This window comes from Bufo bufo, chromosome 3 (assembly GCF_905171765.1).
Source record: "Bufo bufo chromosome 3, aBufBuf1.1, whole genome shotgun sequence".
In the NCBI taxonomy this organism is placed as follows: domain Eukaryota; kingdom Metazoa; phylum Chordata; class Amphibia; order Anura; family Bufonidae; genus Bufo; species Bufo bufo.
Window position 1 is genome coordinate 667,228,904 of NC_053391.1, and position 16,928 is coordinate 667,245,831.

Here is a 16,928-nt window from a genome sequence, read left to right on the forward strand (position 1 = left end):
GATTTAAAACAGACATAATGTAAAAACAGCTTGTACATATGTTACTAAAATCAAAGACGTGTAGCAAGAAACCCACAACATTAGCTGATATATTCCAACATAATCCCATAGACACTTAATTATACTGTAAAATTAAATCTTGTCTCTTATTTAATCCTGCTGGAATCCGGGTATTCAATTGGAACATCCAAAAAGTATCTCTATTGAGAAGCTTTCTGTGATGGTCCCTGCCCTGTAATGGGGCTGTAACTCTTTCAATGCCAACCACACTCAATGCTGAGGAATCACCTCCATGTTCCAAGGCAAAATGAAAACTAACAGCGGAAACGTTCCTTGTTTTATAATGCGGAATATCGGATATATGTTGGCGCTATCAGTGGACAGAAGGGCTTTGATTTTCCCTAATTGCAAACAACGTTTGAGATCTAATGTAGATGATCTGTCCGGTGGTGACGCCATTATGTTCTTGACCGTATACAGTGAAGAGTACAAAGACATCTGTCACATAATTAAAAAACACCTCCCTGTTCTGAGCGGTATTAAATGTGTTGCATGACGTGCACCAACATTAGGAAATCTACTCAGCCCCAACCTTTATGTTGAACGTACCAGGCTGCAGCCAACCTGGCTTTCCAATAAAGGCAATTTTAAATGTGGACATATCAGATGCATATGTTGTGGGCACATGGAAGTAAGTAATATTTTTACATCTACCGTGAATAAAAGACAATTTGCAATCAAGACATATTTGAATTGCAATGCTAAGTATGTCATTTATTTAATCACATGTCAAATCTGCTTGCTTCAATACGTGGGTTGCACAACAAATGCATTTAAAACCAGGATTAGAAAACATATATCCGACATTCCGCATTATAAAACAAGGAACGTTTCCGCTGTTAGTTTGCATTTTGCCTTGGAACATGGAGGCGATCCCTCAGCACTGAGTGTGGTTGGCATTGAAAGAGTTACATCCCCATTACGGGGCAGGGACCATCGCAGAAAGCTTCTCAATAGAGAGACTTTTTGGATGTTCCAATTGAATACCCGGATTCCAGCAGGATTAAATAAGAGACAAGATTTAATTTTACTGTATAATTAAGTGTCTATGGGATTATGTTGGAATATATCAGCTAATGTTGTGGGTTTCTTTGGAGCAATGGAGTGAGGCGCAGCCAGTAGCGAAGTGCATACTGACTTGGGGGGAAGTACGAAGACAGGAGGGAGTTAATTTTATGGGATTTCGGTGCTGTAGTCTGATTGGTGGAAAGGGGGGGCGGTATTCGTTAATTTCGCGGGCTGTATATGAAGGGTTGTTTGGGGGGGCACGTGCATTAGTGTCCGGGGTTAGACCTGCGAGTTGCCCTCCCACCCGCCCATTATTATGAAAATTGTTTGCGGTAGTAGGGGCAGGTTAATGAAGGGTCCTGAAAGGCAATTCAATGTTTTAAACAGGTGCATGACACGTTGGAGCGTGCATCTCAGGAGGTCGGTAAGCCGACGGATGGGGCTCCTGTTGGGGGATAAAAGGCCTACAGGGGTTTATCGAGAGAGAATTTTGGAAGGTTTGGTGCCCTTGGGTCGGTGACTGTGGTGACTGAGGGTAAGGTAAAAAGTCAAGTGGAGATGGGATGTGATGAACGCAGCTTGCTTGGGTTGCCTTCTAGGATCCTTTACACAGTGTTGGAATGTTATTGCACTTTAATTTTGTGTTATGTGTTCACTGTTATGTTTATCAGTGTCAAAAGTTGGAGGAGAATGTGGTGGTTTTTAATAAACGGGCCGTTGCTGCCATTTATACCAAGGAGACGGTTTCTGAGTATTAATTTGGGGGGGGGGGGAATAGGGACGAACATATTGGTGGGGTTGGTGGGTAGTTGGCTGAGGTAATCTTACATCCCAATAAGTCATGCTACACGTCTTTGATTTTAGTAACATATGTACAAGCTGTTTTTACATTATGTCTGTTTTAAATCCTACTAAACAGTTAAACACCCATGTGATGCCTCAACCTCCGTCGATTGGTGGAGGAGGGGTATATGGGTAACTGTTCAGTTTGGGGTTTTTATGTCATGATTAAGGACTGATATACGAAGGTCCGAAACATGTTGACTATACCCTGCCTATGAGGATTGGAAGTTTTACCGCTAAATAAAGTGTCTCCTGTTGTTCAAGAGCCGGATTTTCTCCTTTTGTTGATTTGCTGTTACGGCCGTGTCCAGGCTGGTACCGTGCTCACTACAGGTGCAGCAGGTGAGAGCTGCTCAATCTTTTCATTTACTCCTTCTTTATATGTTTAGGGTAACACAATGAACATTTAGAAACGCTCAGTGAGGGTAGCATAGTAGAGGTGACAGGTTCCCTTTAAGCTCCTTGTTAGAGAACAGCAAGTTGTGCAAAAAGTACTGAAACATTGGACAGTTGGTCATGTGCATTCAAAAGTTTAAAAAAGTTCACATTAAGTTCACCTGTAAAGGTTAGAGTGCATTTTAGGTTCATCCAGAAATTTTTCCCACAAGCCAAATATCCCTTACTTTTTGTGAGTAGTATACAGGGAGTGCAGAATTATTAGGCAAGTTGTCTTTTTGAGGATTAATTTTATTATTGAACAACAACCATGTTCTCAATGAACCCAAAAAACTCATTAATATCAAAGCTGAATATTTTTGGAAGTAGTTTTTAGTTTGTTTTTAGTTTTAGCTATTTTAGGGGGATATCTGTGTGTGCAGGTGACTATTACTGTGCATAATTATTAGGCAACTTAACAAAAAACAAATATATACCCATTTCAATTATTTATTTTTACCAGTGAAACCAATATAACATCTCAACATTCACAAATATACATTTCTGACATTCAAAAACAAAACAAAAACAAATCAGTGACCAATATAGCCACCTTTCTTTGCAAGGACACTCAAAAGCCTGCCATCCATGGATTCTGTCAGTGTTTTGATCTGTTCACCATCAACATTGCGTGCAGCAGCAACCACAGCCTCCCAGACACTGTTCAGAGAGGTGTACTGTTTTCCCTCCTTGTAAATCTCACATTTGATGATGGACCACAGGTTCTCAATGGGGTTCAGATCAGGTGAACAAGGAGGCCATGTCATTAGATTTTCTTCTTTTATACCCTTTCTTGCCAGCCACGCTGTGGAGTACTTGGACGCGTGTGATGGAGCATTGTCCTGCATGAAAATCATGTTTTTCTTGAAGGATGCAGACTTCTTCCTGTACCACTGCTTGAAGAAGGTGTCTTCCAGAAACTGGCAGTAGGACTGGGAGTTGAGCTTGACTCCATCCTCAACCCGAAAAGGCCCCACAAGCTCATCTTTGATAATACCATCCCAAACCAGTACTCCACCTCCACCTTGCTGGCGTCTGAGTCGGACTGGAGCTCTCTGCCCTTTACCAATCCAGCCACGGGCCCATCCATCTGGCCCATCAAGACTCACTCTCATTTCATCAGTCCATAAAACCTTAGAAAAATCAGTCTTGAGATATTTCTTGGCCCAGTCTTGACATTTCAGCTTGTGTGTCTTGTTCAGTGGTGGTCGTCTTTCAGCCTTTCTTACCTTGGCCATGTCTCTGAGTATTGCACACCTTGTGCTTTTGGGCACTCCAGTGATGTTGCAGCTCTGAAATATGGCCAAACTGGTGGCAAGTGGCATTTTGGCAGCTGCACGCTTGACTTTTCTCAGTTCATGGGCAGTTATTTTGCGCCTTGGTTTTTCCACACGCTTCTTGCGACCCTGTTGACTATTTTGAATGAAACGCTTGATTGTTCGATGATCACGCTTCAGAAGCTTTGCAATTTTAAGAGTGCTGCATCCCTCTGCAAGATATCTCACTATTTTTGACTTTTCTGAGCCTGTCAAGTCCTTCTTTTGACCCATTTTGCCAAAGGAAAGGAAGTTGCCTAATAATTATGCACACCTAATATAGGGTGTTGATGTCATTAGACCACACCCCTTCTCATTACAGAGATGCACATCACCTAATATGCTTAATTGGTAGTAGGCTTTCGAGCCTATACAGCTTGGAGTAAGACAACATGCATAAAGAGGATGATGTGGTCAAAATACTCATTTGCCTAATAATTCTGCACGCAGTGTATGCAGTGTCTACATAGTGCCATGAGGTGAACGTAGCACAGTGCCAAATAACAGTGACATATTATTCCCAAATAATAACATTATGCAGTTCCTAAATTGCATTGGGTTGCAATGGGTCTATTTTTTGATGGCCACTATTCATTGGCTATTAAAAAAAAAACCTGCCATGTGAATAGCACAGTGACTTCAATTGGTTCTTAAAATGGTCGTGTGCCTTTTTTAACGTGTTTATGTAGCCTAGGATTCCTCAGGAACGCTGTCTGGCTACACATCATGTTTGCAGCAGGTCATAACCGCAAAAGGGTGCTCTACTAAGTACTGTACTAAAGACGCTCATGAAGGGGTTCAACAATTCTGAGACTGCAGTTAAAAGTGGCAGTTTGTTATGGATTTGGAGAAATCATTTGTTATATTATTTAAGTTGTTCTGGTTTGAATAGTTTATTGCAAACAGCTGAACATTTGTAAATTTGGCTTATAAACCTCATTGGTATTGGAGGTCGAATAATTTCGATTTCAACTGGAGGTCCTTTGTATGCTTCATCAATAATATTTTACATTATATTATGGGATATTTTACATAGTTTACTGGCTTGTTATTCCATTTTGATTCACTGTGGTTCTCAATAATTAACATTATAGCTCTATGAACTGGTTCCAGGTAATTCACACATTACTTTATTATTGCATTTTAGCATTTTATTAATGAAGGTCGTTAAGGAATTAGAGGGATCTCTGATTCTGTCATAGGCACTAGGTTTGTGCTTTTTGTCGGTTGATTTTTTCCGGGCTCTGGCCAGGTATGATTAAAAAGTAACCCTCATTAGCACATTTAATAGACATTAGCATGTTCCATTTCATGGCTTTATTAAGTCAGCTGTGAATGGACATCTCGTTATTTTATCTTATCAGCTCCTCTTTTTTTCTGCTCTGTTGGGTGTCCTTTTTCGCATTCAGTCCTATTATATGATCAGTCGCAGCTCTAAGTAAATTGAATTTGACTGAGTTTGAATGTATAAAATATTGTAATAATCATTTATGTATAAATACAACATTAGCTTAAAGCTCCTAGACTCAATGCAATATCTGGATCTAGCCTCTCCCCCATTTATATTACTTTGTATATGATAAAGGGGCCACTGGAACTTTTGCATTCCCTGTGGCTAAGCTACTGAAAGCTTATTTTCTTGTTTTGGTTGACTGTCTATGACGATAGGCTTCATAGGTGCTCTCCTTTAAAGGGAGCCTGTCACCAGGAGACTGATAAGCCAGACACTATGCCTTGTAGAGCTAGCTTAGCTGAATGTATTGATACCTTTAATTTAGCGAATCGATGGTACTTTTAATTATTATGCAAATGAGCAGTTAATTAAACCCAGGGCGGGCCCAAGCCACTCTGTGTATCCTTTCTCATCCTACTTCTTCTGCCAGCCCCTCCATCTCCTTCTTGAGTGACATGGTCAGGTTCCTGCATAGTCATCTCGCCTAGCCCTGTCAATCAAGAAGGAGATTGAAGGGCTGGCAGAGGAAGCAGGAGGAGCGAGGGTGCACAGAGTGGCTTGGGCCTGCCCTCAGTGCACTTAACTGCTCATTTGCATATTTATTTAAGTATTTTTCCTCCAGAATGAAGCAAAAGACCACTTAGCTAGCCCTACAAAGCATGGTGCCTGGTTTAAAAGTGAATTTCCTGCTGATAGACTGTCTTTAACCATTGATTACAATGTACAAAGGGCCAACCTTAGTGCTGTGTGACCTGAATTTACAGTAACTGGTTAAATGGTTTGGTCAATGCCTATGTTTTTAAAACAGTTCTATTTAAGGGTTAACTCTGCTTAGATGGCAAGAGCTTTCCATGAAGATTCGAGAAGGATTTCTTTACTCTGGACTTTCATTTCTGATTCACTGATGGACTTGAAAGGAGGGAAAATATATACGGCCCTGAAGTTTGCCGGTGGTGTTCAGTTGCCTGTAAAAGAGCTGAAGAGCAGAGCCAGATCAGGATGGAGGAGCTGATTCGCCAACCGCTGACCAGAGCCGAGACTTCCGGTGGAGAAGAGTGGCTGCGGTGCTGCCTGGATGAAGAGCCTTGGGCATCATCAACTGTGGGGCAAGACCTGGAGCCTGAAGAATAGCCAGTGCTGAGGACGTGCATCATCCCGTGAGATTCGACATGCCTTATTCCTTGCCTCCAGCTGAAAAAAAGAGACAGAGCTGCTGGCTGCTGACAAAGAGAAGCACAGTGTGGCTGCTGAGAGGAGCTCCAAAAGGCCGCCGTGATGCTGGGTGTTGCAAGGCCAGTGCTGAGGGACGGCAAAGCGTTGGTGGCATCAAAGGGGGCAGAACCAAAGAAGAAGTATCTCTTCCCACCTTTGATGCTTTCCTCAAGAAGCATCATCATCCTTCTTCCAGAAGCACCCCAGCTAATACTATGGTCAACCCGGCAGGAGCAATGAAGCTGGAGGGAACACTAACATAATAGCGGTCCCAAATTGGTGCACTGCCTTGTAGCTGGCTTGCGCCAATCAGGGTGGAGCTTCATTGTTACCAAAGATCAGGGCCGGCTCCAGGTTCATGTGGGCCCTTGGGCGATAAAGTCTCACAGTTACACAGTGATAACAGTACAGATAATATAATAGATATCACCTGCAGTCCTATGTAACAGCACAGATAACACAGTCATGGCTATCTGAGTACATAAAATGTAGTAGTGTTACCTGCAGTCCTATGTAAAACCACAGATGACACTAGTGCTAATAATGTGTTAGTGTTACCTGCAGTCCTATGTAAAACCACAGATGACACTAGTGCTGATAATGTGGTAGTTACCTGCAGTCCTATGTAAAATCACAGATACTAGTGTTGATAATGTGGTAGTGTTACCTGCAGTCCTATGTAAAACCACAGATAACACTAGTGTAGATCACGTGGTAATGTTACCTACGTCCTTAGTGTGCCTCCCTGTGTCTCTCCCATGGACTTCATGCTGGCGGCGCTGCATAGGAACATTGTGGGCATGGTGATGGTGACACACAGTGAAAGACACACACACACACACAGTGAGAGAGACACACACAGACACACACAGGGACGGACACACACACAGGGACTCATATACACACAGGGACAGACACACACACAGGGACACACATACACACAGGGACAGACACACACACAGGGACACACATACACGCAGGGACAGACACACACAGGGACTCATATACACACAGGGACAGACACACACACAGGGACAGACACAGGGACGGACACACACACACAGGGGGGATGGACACACACACACACAGGGTCACACAGACACAGCGACTGACACACACACACAGCGACTGACACACACACACAGTGACAGACACACACACAGCGACAGACACACACACATGGACAGACACCTGTGCGATGGTGAGATCATCAACCAACTTCTATCTAATGTGTGTGGCCACCTTTAGGGGACATTAACAGGGAATTCCACCTTTAGTTATGCTCCAACCTTTTGTTACCTTCTAATATGACTCCCATTGATTCCCAGTACTGAGGGGACATGGACTGGGGTTTAAAAGGGAATTATTATTATTATTACCAGAAGGTGGTCTAAACTGTAACCCATTAGGCACTGGTTAGACTGTGGTATGGAGTCTAAGCAATGCCTCAGACACACACACAGGGACAGACAGACACACACAGACTGGGACAGACAGACACACACACAGGGACAGACAGACACACACGCAGGGACAGACAGACAGACACACACACACAGGGACAGACAGACAGACACACGCAGGGACAGACAGACAAACACACACACAGGGACAGACAGACAGACACACACAGGGACAGACACACGCAGCTAGGCCTCACCACATTCCAGCCAGGCTCCTGTCCGTACAGGAACACAGCTCTCTGCTCCTCCGACTCCTCCCCCACTGGTCACATGGGCGGATGACATCAGGAAGGTCCTTTAGCCCATTAGGAAACTCCATCTACCCTGTTCTGAGTCCTGAGGGCCGCCCACCCCAGCAGTGCACATGGCGAAAATTGTCTGCATTGCTAGGGTAAGCTGCCCTAGAATTCAGAACCTTAATGAAGACCAGGACACACCTGCAGGAGTGAGTGGGCACAGTGGGCCCCCCAGGAGCAGTGGGCCCTGGCACTTGCCCGGATGTGCCGGATGCTGATACCGGCCCTGCCAAAGATCATAGCTGCTGAGGTGGATGTCAGTAGGGACTTCTGAATCAGGATAATGTTGTTAGGGGTTTACTCCTACACCTGCTACTGTATTTAACCCTTTCATTTTTCAGGAGTTTTTGAAATCTTTGATGCCTTTGCTAAATCTATTCCTATTTGTTCTACTGCTATGCCTGTATCTGACAATGTTAATGTTTCATCTGTTTGTATTCCTGGTTTACATATGATGAGCAATTTTATCAAAAGCTATCTGTCAGAAGCAGCAGAATGTGACTAATACTGGTATGCGTAAGGGAGTTTGTTTTGCATCTAATGAGTATTCTTGCAAGTGGCAGAATAACTAGTGCAGATATAAACACAAATGTTCATTCTGCAGCGGTACACATCCCAAAAAGCAAACCAATCCGTGCAGTTCCAGCTTGGCACTAAAGATTAGGTTCCTAAAAAAACGTTGCCATGGTTAGAAGCGTTTCCAGTCAAACTGATAGCGGCAGTGGTTCGTAATGGATTTGCTCATGGATTTTTTATTCCCCCTATTGTTAGGTAAGGGTTATAATTGAGAAGACAACTTGTCATCTGTTAATAATCATGATGTAGTTAGGAACAAACTCTGCAAAAAATTACAGAAAAGGCTATTTTTTTAAGTCACCATTTTGTGATTTTAGGATATCTCCTGCAGGGATCGTTCCTAAAAAGGAACCTACCGTAATTCATTTCAGATTATTCCCCATCTATCGTTTCCAAAGGGATCTTCTGTAAATGATGCTTTTCGATAAGAAATTAGCTGCGGTAAAATATTCTTCCTTTGAAGACGCAATGGTTTTGTTATGTCAATTCGTCCTTTTGTCCTTACGGCAAAGGTTGATATTAAAGTGGGCATTCAGATTGTTACCTGTTAACCCTGATGGGGTCTTCTCTTTGCTTTTGAATTTGATGGTTTATATTTTTTTGATAAACGCTTTTCATGTTATTGTTTTTGTATTCTGCTGCTGTTTTTAAATTTTTATACATTTACGAATTTAGCAGAATATTTTGGTTTCCCATTAGCTACTGAAAAAACATTCTTGTTGTTTAAATAAGTTTTTAGGTATTGCAATTGATACCTTATGTATGGAATTCGGGTTGCCAGTTGAAAAGATCAAGAGGACAAAAAATTTGATTTATGTACTCTTAAGTCAAAGTAAAGTGGTTTCGGAGGAGTGGCAAACTCTTTTGGTTTTCCCTGCTTTCCCCTAAGAGTGATTCAGATGGGAAAAATATTTTTTATTTTTTTATAATTGTATATTTATTAAATAATATAGAAATGAAAATGTACATCTACAATAGATTCATGCACATTAGTACAAGGTAAAGGATGAAACATGAAAAGCATCACATTCATATTGATTGAGCACTTATAACACTCGATAATATTCAATGATGGAAAATGAGAAACCGAGCAGTAATATAACAATGAAGTGTACTAAGAGAAACTGTGTCTATCTTTAATCAGTCCAAAGTAGGACTACTGAGCGGTATATCCTAGAACAAAAAGACATCAAGTAGTAGTGAAGGAGTCTTAGAGACCCGAAAGCCCAGAGCTTCTCAGTAAGTAATGCTTCACCAATTAACTAATATCCAAAAGACAAGACAAATAACATAGACAATGACACAAGGGGGGGGGGGGGGGAACACCACTTTCTCATGAGGTCGTTAAGGTTGCCTTGTGGCCCATATGGCGTTGAAGAGTACAATTTTGTCCTGAAACATGGCCGTGGAGTATTCCATTGTTCAGACTATGTCACCCTAGCGTACAAATCAGAAACCCGTGGCGGTTCAGGGCTTTTCCAAGATCGAGAGATTAAACAACGGGCTGCTGTTAGTATCAATAGTAATAACTTAAGTGAGTGTTTTTTTTATTTGAATGGGGACCACATTAAGCAGGAAGGACATAGGGTCAGGTCAGATTTCCACTGCAAAAATATCACTCAGGAGGGTGCCTACTCCGGTCCAGTAGGGGCATATCTTGGGGCAGTCCCAGAAAATATGAGGCAATGTACCCCTGTGCAAGCCGCATCTCCAGCAGTCTCCCGGGACTACTGGGTTCATTCTATGGAGGAGGTCAGGAGTGTGGTACCAGTACATTAAAATTTTATATTGGTTCTCCTGATGAAGTACTGACATAGAGGATTTCGCTGCCCTCCTCCATATAAGGTGCCAGAGTGCGTCCGGCAAGGCCTTCCCCAGATACTCCTCCCACCGTACCATGTAGGAATGCCTTTGAACCCGATCAGGGAAGGGAGTCAGCAATATAGAGTAGATCTCAGAAATTAGACCCTGCGCATGTACCCCTTCCCTGAAAAGGTGTTCAAAGGGAGTTGGGAGGGAGACTGTGACCCCCGAAAAAATGGACTGTGCAAAGTGACTGATCTGGATATAAAAGTAATTGGAGGAGGAGGGGAGATCATATTTGGTCTGGTGGGTAGAAAATGGCAAAAGGTCCCTAGTGAAGGGGTCCACAATATCTGCAAACTGAAACACTCCCCGCTGAAACCATGGTCTCGTTGTGAACGTGGTAAGACTAGTAGGGAGCATAGGGTGATACAAAAAGGAGGTCATGGCGGAGTGATTAGAAACCAGAGGGAATTTACCACTGCACAGCTGCCATATGAGTCTAGTACAAGCCATGGGCCCTAAGAGATCCTTAACTGGTAGAGTCTTGTGAAATCCAGACCATAGCATGGAGTTAGGATGTATAGGAGCTAGCCAGAGTCTTTCTACTTGCATCCAGACAGAGTATGGGTGCAAGAAAGCCCAGGCCGTGACAGAACTTAGTTGGGCCACCCAGTAATATTTGGACAGATCCGGTACCCCTAGTCCACCCTGGTGCCTACTAGATAGAAGTACTGACCTTGGGATACTATGACGTCTTCCCGCCCATATGAATCTAAGGAGGTGAGATTGAATGGATCTAACTAAATAATAACAAAGACAGGTACACTCTGCGGTCTTACTAAACCCTCAAACTGATTTTAAAATTGAGAGATTAGCCAACATGTCCTACGGTGTAGGACATGTCTGAGCCCGAGCACCGCACCAAGGTTTCTCAAGTAGCTCGGGGACTTAACACTCACCTACCTGGGCCATGTGGGCAATACCAGGAGCCAGTGGGCAGATTACAGGAGCATGAGGCCGACTCACAAACAACTCACCAGTTACCTCCAGCATGTAACAATGCTAGCAATGGGAGGAGGGAGGCTCCTGGTATTGCCCATATGGCACAGGTAGGTGAGTGTTAGGTCCCCGAGCTACTTGAGAAACCTTGGCGCGGTGCTCGGGCTCAGACATGTCCTACACCGTAGGACATGTTGGCTAATCTCTCAATTTTAAAATCAGTTTGAGGGTTTAGTAAGACCGCAGAGTGTACCTGTCTTTGTTATTATTTTGTTAGATCCATTCAATCTCACCTCCTTAGATTCATATGGGCGGGAAGACGTCATAGTATCCCAAGGTCAGTCCTTCTATCTAGTAGGCACCAGGGTGGACTAGGGGTACCGGATCTGTCCAAATATTACTGGGTGGCCCAACTACGTTCTGTCTTACCACGTCCACAACGAGACCATGGTTTCAGCGGGGAGTGTTTCAGTTTGCAGATATTGTGGACCCCTTCACTAGGGACCTTTTGCCATTATTTTGTTATATTGCTATATTGATTATCACATCCACATAATTGCTATCTTGTGTAGGATGTCTATTGTGGTACTTGTGGTTCGCTGCGGGCATCCTCCACTGTATGCATTTTTGCTGGGGATCATCATTAGCAACGGGCCACAAGTGCAGGATTTGCTCCCCTAGATATATATGCACAACTGCATGTGGGTTTGAGCACTTCCTGCTTGTTTAATACCACGCCATTCTTTTCAGTTTGCATATATAGAGATTGAATGGATCTCAGATCTTTGAGGGGAACTATAATCGGTAAGGTCTCAAAAAGATACAGAAGCTTGGGCAAGATCGTCATTTTAGTCGCAGCAATACGTTCCATGAGAGAGAGTGGGAGAGTGTGCCACTTGTCCAGGAGACCCCTGATCTCTGCATATATGCGTGGAAAGTTAGTTTTATAAAGGTCCCCATATCGGGGCGTGAGGTCAACACCCAAATATTGCAGGGAGTCCGTCTTTCAGTGGAAAGGGAAGTCCACATGCGGTGGGACTGGTCCCCCAATGTGAAACATGCTACAGTGTTTGGGGTTTGAGCAGTTACCCCATATTTGCCACTATATTTCTGTGATTTTGTTGAAAGGGAAGTTAACCCTAAGAGAGCCCAGGGCCATCTGAGAAAGATTGAGAGGGAGGGCCTCAGTTTTATGGGTGTTGACCTTATACCTTGAGAGTCGACCAAATTCCTGCAGGATGGAGTGGAGGTTTGGTAGGGAAATATGAAGTTTGGTAAGGGTAAGAAGGATGTCGTCTGCATATAACGATAGCTTAAACTCCCTGTCCCTGACCATAACACCTCTGATGTCTGGGCATGCCCTGATTTTGTCCGCCATGGCAAATAATAGCGGAGATAGGGGGCACCCTTGTCTCGTCCCGTTAGCAATGCGTATGGGTCGAGATTGAGCATGCGGTAGTTTGATTGTCGCTGTGCGAAAGGAGTATAGGCTACAAATGGCCCTAACGAAGGGACCAGAAAGGCCATATGCCTGTAAGGTAGCAGAAAGGAAAGGCCAACCTAAACGGTCGAATGCCTTTTCAGCGTCTAAACTAAGAAGTAGTGCCTCCTCACCCGAGCGAGATATGACATCTATCAAGTCAATGTTTCTTTGTGTGTTGTCGGCCCCCTGACGGCCTGGGACAAATCCCACCTGATCTTTGTGGATCAGGGAGGGGAGAAAGACGTTTAGTCGGGAGGCTAGGGCCTTGGTGTAAATCTTAAGGTCTGAGTTAAGCATGGCAATGGGCCTGTAATTTTGGCATTCGTGGGGATCTTTTCCAGGTTTCGGAATCATCGTGAGATAAGAGTGAGACATTGGGGCAGGTACTGCGTTGCCAGCTAGAAAATGATTAAAAAGGGTTACTATATGAGGGATTAGTTTGGTCTTGAAAGTCTTATAATATTTATACGATAAGCATTCAGGCCCTGGGGACTTGCCCTCAGGTAGATGGTCCACCACTTCCCCTATCTCTTCCGGTGTTATCGGACTATTAAGGGCGGAAAGATCGGAAGTCAATAGGGTAGGGAGGTGACAGGAGGCAAATAAGACTGGAGTGTACTATCTCTAAGTCTCTCGTCTGAGGGGAGGTCGGAGGGTAAATTGTACAGGGAAGAGTAGTAGGTCGAGAACCTCTCTGCTGTCACTCTGGGGTCATAGTGGATTGTTCCATCATTCCCCCTAATAGTACTCGGACCCGTTTGGGGATTGCGATTCCTGAGTTGTTTGGCCAGCAAAGTATGAGGTTTGTTCCCCCAAGCATAATAATGCTGTCGTGTGTAAAGTAATAACTTGTTGACACGACCTAAAGCTAGACTCTTCAATTGGGCCCTAGTATCAACAATTTGTCTCAGTGTGCACCGTGAGGGGTGAGCAGCCATCTTGTCTTCTAGGGTTCGCAAGCGAGATGTAAGAGTCTTGACCAAAGCAGTCAAGTCCTTCTTTAATTTTGAGCTTATTGCAATACAATGTCCCCTCATGACCGCCTTATGAGCTTCCCACAAAGGACGGACATCCCCTTAGGGTGGCCACTGGCTTCACCCTAGAAAGCCGGAGCGGCCCAAACCACACCCACAATGCCCCAAACCACTCCCACAATGCCCCAAACCACGCCTCCAAACCGGTGAAGCCACGCCCCCACCATCGGCTGGGAAAAAAACACGGGGGAGGAGAGGGAAGAAGTTTGTGAATAGAAGGTGAGCGGGGGCAGCCGGGGTGCTTCTCTTCCCCTCAGTCATCCACAGGGAGCCATATCTGCAGCTCTAGTGACTGACTGGGGGTGAGAGAAGCCTCGGTCAGTTGCTGCAGCTTACGCTCAGACAGCTCAGTGCTGCTGTCTGAGACGTGAGCTACTGAAAAGGAGGACATCCCTGTGTCAGTCCAGGCACTGCGTCGGACGGAGGACAGGGAGCCCGAAAACCGGACTGTCCGGCCTAAAACCGGACGTCTGGCCACCCTACATCCCCTACCAATCCCTCATTCAGTTCAAAGTACGTTTTCAGGTGTTCGCGGAGTTCCTCCCTAGTTATGGGCTGCTTCAGGAGGGAGTCATTAAGTCTCCAGTGGCATTGGCGAACATGGCCCGACCCACTACTAATGTCGACTAGTACAGGAGCATGGTCAGACCAGGTGATTTGGCCCATGTCCGCTCCTTCCAATATCCTGAGGGTCAAAATGGTACCAAAGAGATAATCAATACGGGTGTGGGAACCGTGTGGGACAGAGTAAAAGGAGAAGGACCTATCGGTGGGGTAAGTGAGATGCCAGAGGTCATACAGGGAGTATTTCCGCACCAGTTTACGAAAGTCTCTAGCTAAGCGCTGCTGTGTCGAATGCATCGGTCTGCCTGATAGGGCCAGGCGATCCATCGATTCAGAAAACACTTCATTAAAGTCCCCACCTAGGAGGACCAGGGGCTAAGAAGAGTCCACTCCCTCAACAAAAACCTTGCGGAAGACTCCGCCGAGAAATCTGGGAAGTATTTGGGGCATAAATGTTACATAAGGTGATGGGTTTATCTGCTAAATGGCCACGGAGAACAATATAACGTCCCTGCGGGTCTAGAATTGAGGATTCAATTTTGAGGGGACACCGTGCAGATACCAAGATGGCAACCCCCGCCGTCTGACGGCTATGAGTAGCCGAATAAGCAATAGGGTACAGATGAGAGGCAAAACGAAAGGAGGAGCTGCCATCAAAATGTGTTTACCAGGAAAGATTAACGGACCTTAACATGTATAGCTTGGAAGAAAGACGAGACAGAGGGGATATGATAGAAACTTTTAAATACATAAAAGGGAATCAACAAGGTAAAAGAGGAGAGAATATTTAAAAGAAGAAAAACTGCTACAAGAGGACATTGTTTTAAATTAGAGGGGCAAAGGTTTAAAAGTAATATCAGGAAGTATTACTTTACTGAAAGAGTAGTGGATGCATGGAATAGCCTTCCTGCAGAAGTGATAGCTGCAAATACAGTGAAGGGGTTTAAGCATGCATGGGATAGGCATAAGGCCATCCTTCATATAAGATAGGGCCAGGGGCTATCCATAGTATTCAATATATTGGGCAGACTAGATGGGCCAAATGGTTCTTATCTGCCGACACATTCTATGTTTCTTGTAGGAACACAATGTCCGCTTTAAGGGATTTCAGTTCCAAAAGCAAGAGTTTCTTTCCTCTTGGCGTTGGAGTTGAGCCCTTTGACATTGAAGGTTATGCACTGCACCATGAGGGTATGTGATGATATATAATATATGCAGGATACAGCTCACCGAAGGAATCCGTATGCGTCGGTGGCTTCACACTAGTTGAACAATGGACCAATGGCAAGACTGAGGAACACTCTCCCCACAGGTATGAGAGTTCTCCTATAGCAGTAGAAAAAAAAACACAATAGGGGGGGGGGGAGAGAGACAGGACAAGACAACACAAAGTCAGACAAACAAGAAACAATAAGAAACTATTCCCAGGGATGCAATCCCTGCAAGGGGCAAATAAGAAGCCCCTTTGGGGGTGTAAGTGTCGGAGACCAACAAGTTGAGGTTGGCCAAAGAGCCAACCACAAGTATCTGAAAAAACTATTAACAACGAGGTGGGCCCTTCAGATAGCCCGCACCGTAATGTAGCAACAAGGAATCAATAACTGGCTTAACAGAAATAATAAATGACCAATATGGGGGTCCATCAGAGTCCAACGACCCTGGGAGTGTGAAGGATTAAGGGCAGAGTTCAGGACGACCAAGTCCTCCAGGCCAGTGGTGGTCAAGCAGGCGGACGGTGCCCTGATGATGGAGGAGACCACGGAGAAGAGGATCCACTTGGGCCAGGTCTTCTTTTCCTGTTTACAGAAGACCAAATGCGTGGTGGCGGAAGCGCTGGTGACTTAAACTCCCAATCCGACATGTCGGGTATAGGAATTCTGAGCGATTCCTATACCAAAAGGGGTGAAGATCCGAGAAGGAACTCTGTTATTCCTTGATGACGGACCATCAGGGCAAAAGGGAATCCCCAGCGATAGGCAATCTGGTGGTCCCTGAGTGATGTGAGGAGAGGTTGAAGATGTCTCCTTTTCTGAAGTGTGAACAAGGATAGGTCAGGAAACAATTGCACAGGAGCGCCATCAAAATCAAAGTTGCGTAGAGATCTCGCCTTAGCCATGGTGGCTTCTTTAGGGGGAAAGTCCTGCATACAACAAATTACGTCCCTAGGACATGCAGCAGAGCCCTTGGGCTTGAGTGCTCTATGAGCTCTGTCCAGCTTGATCTTATGCGAGGATGGTTGTCCCAAGATTATGTTAAATATGGCTTCCAGTGTGGCAAAGAGGTCCTCATCTCCGGTAGCCTCCGGAAGGCCTTGTACCCGGATATTATTCCGGCTGCCTCGGTTATCCAAGTCCTCTAAATGCCGCCCCATGCCCCTGAG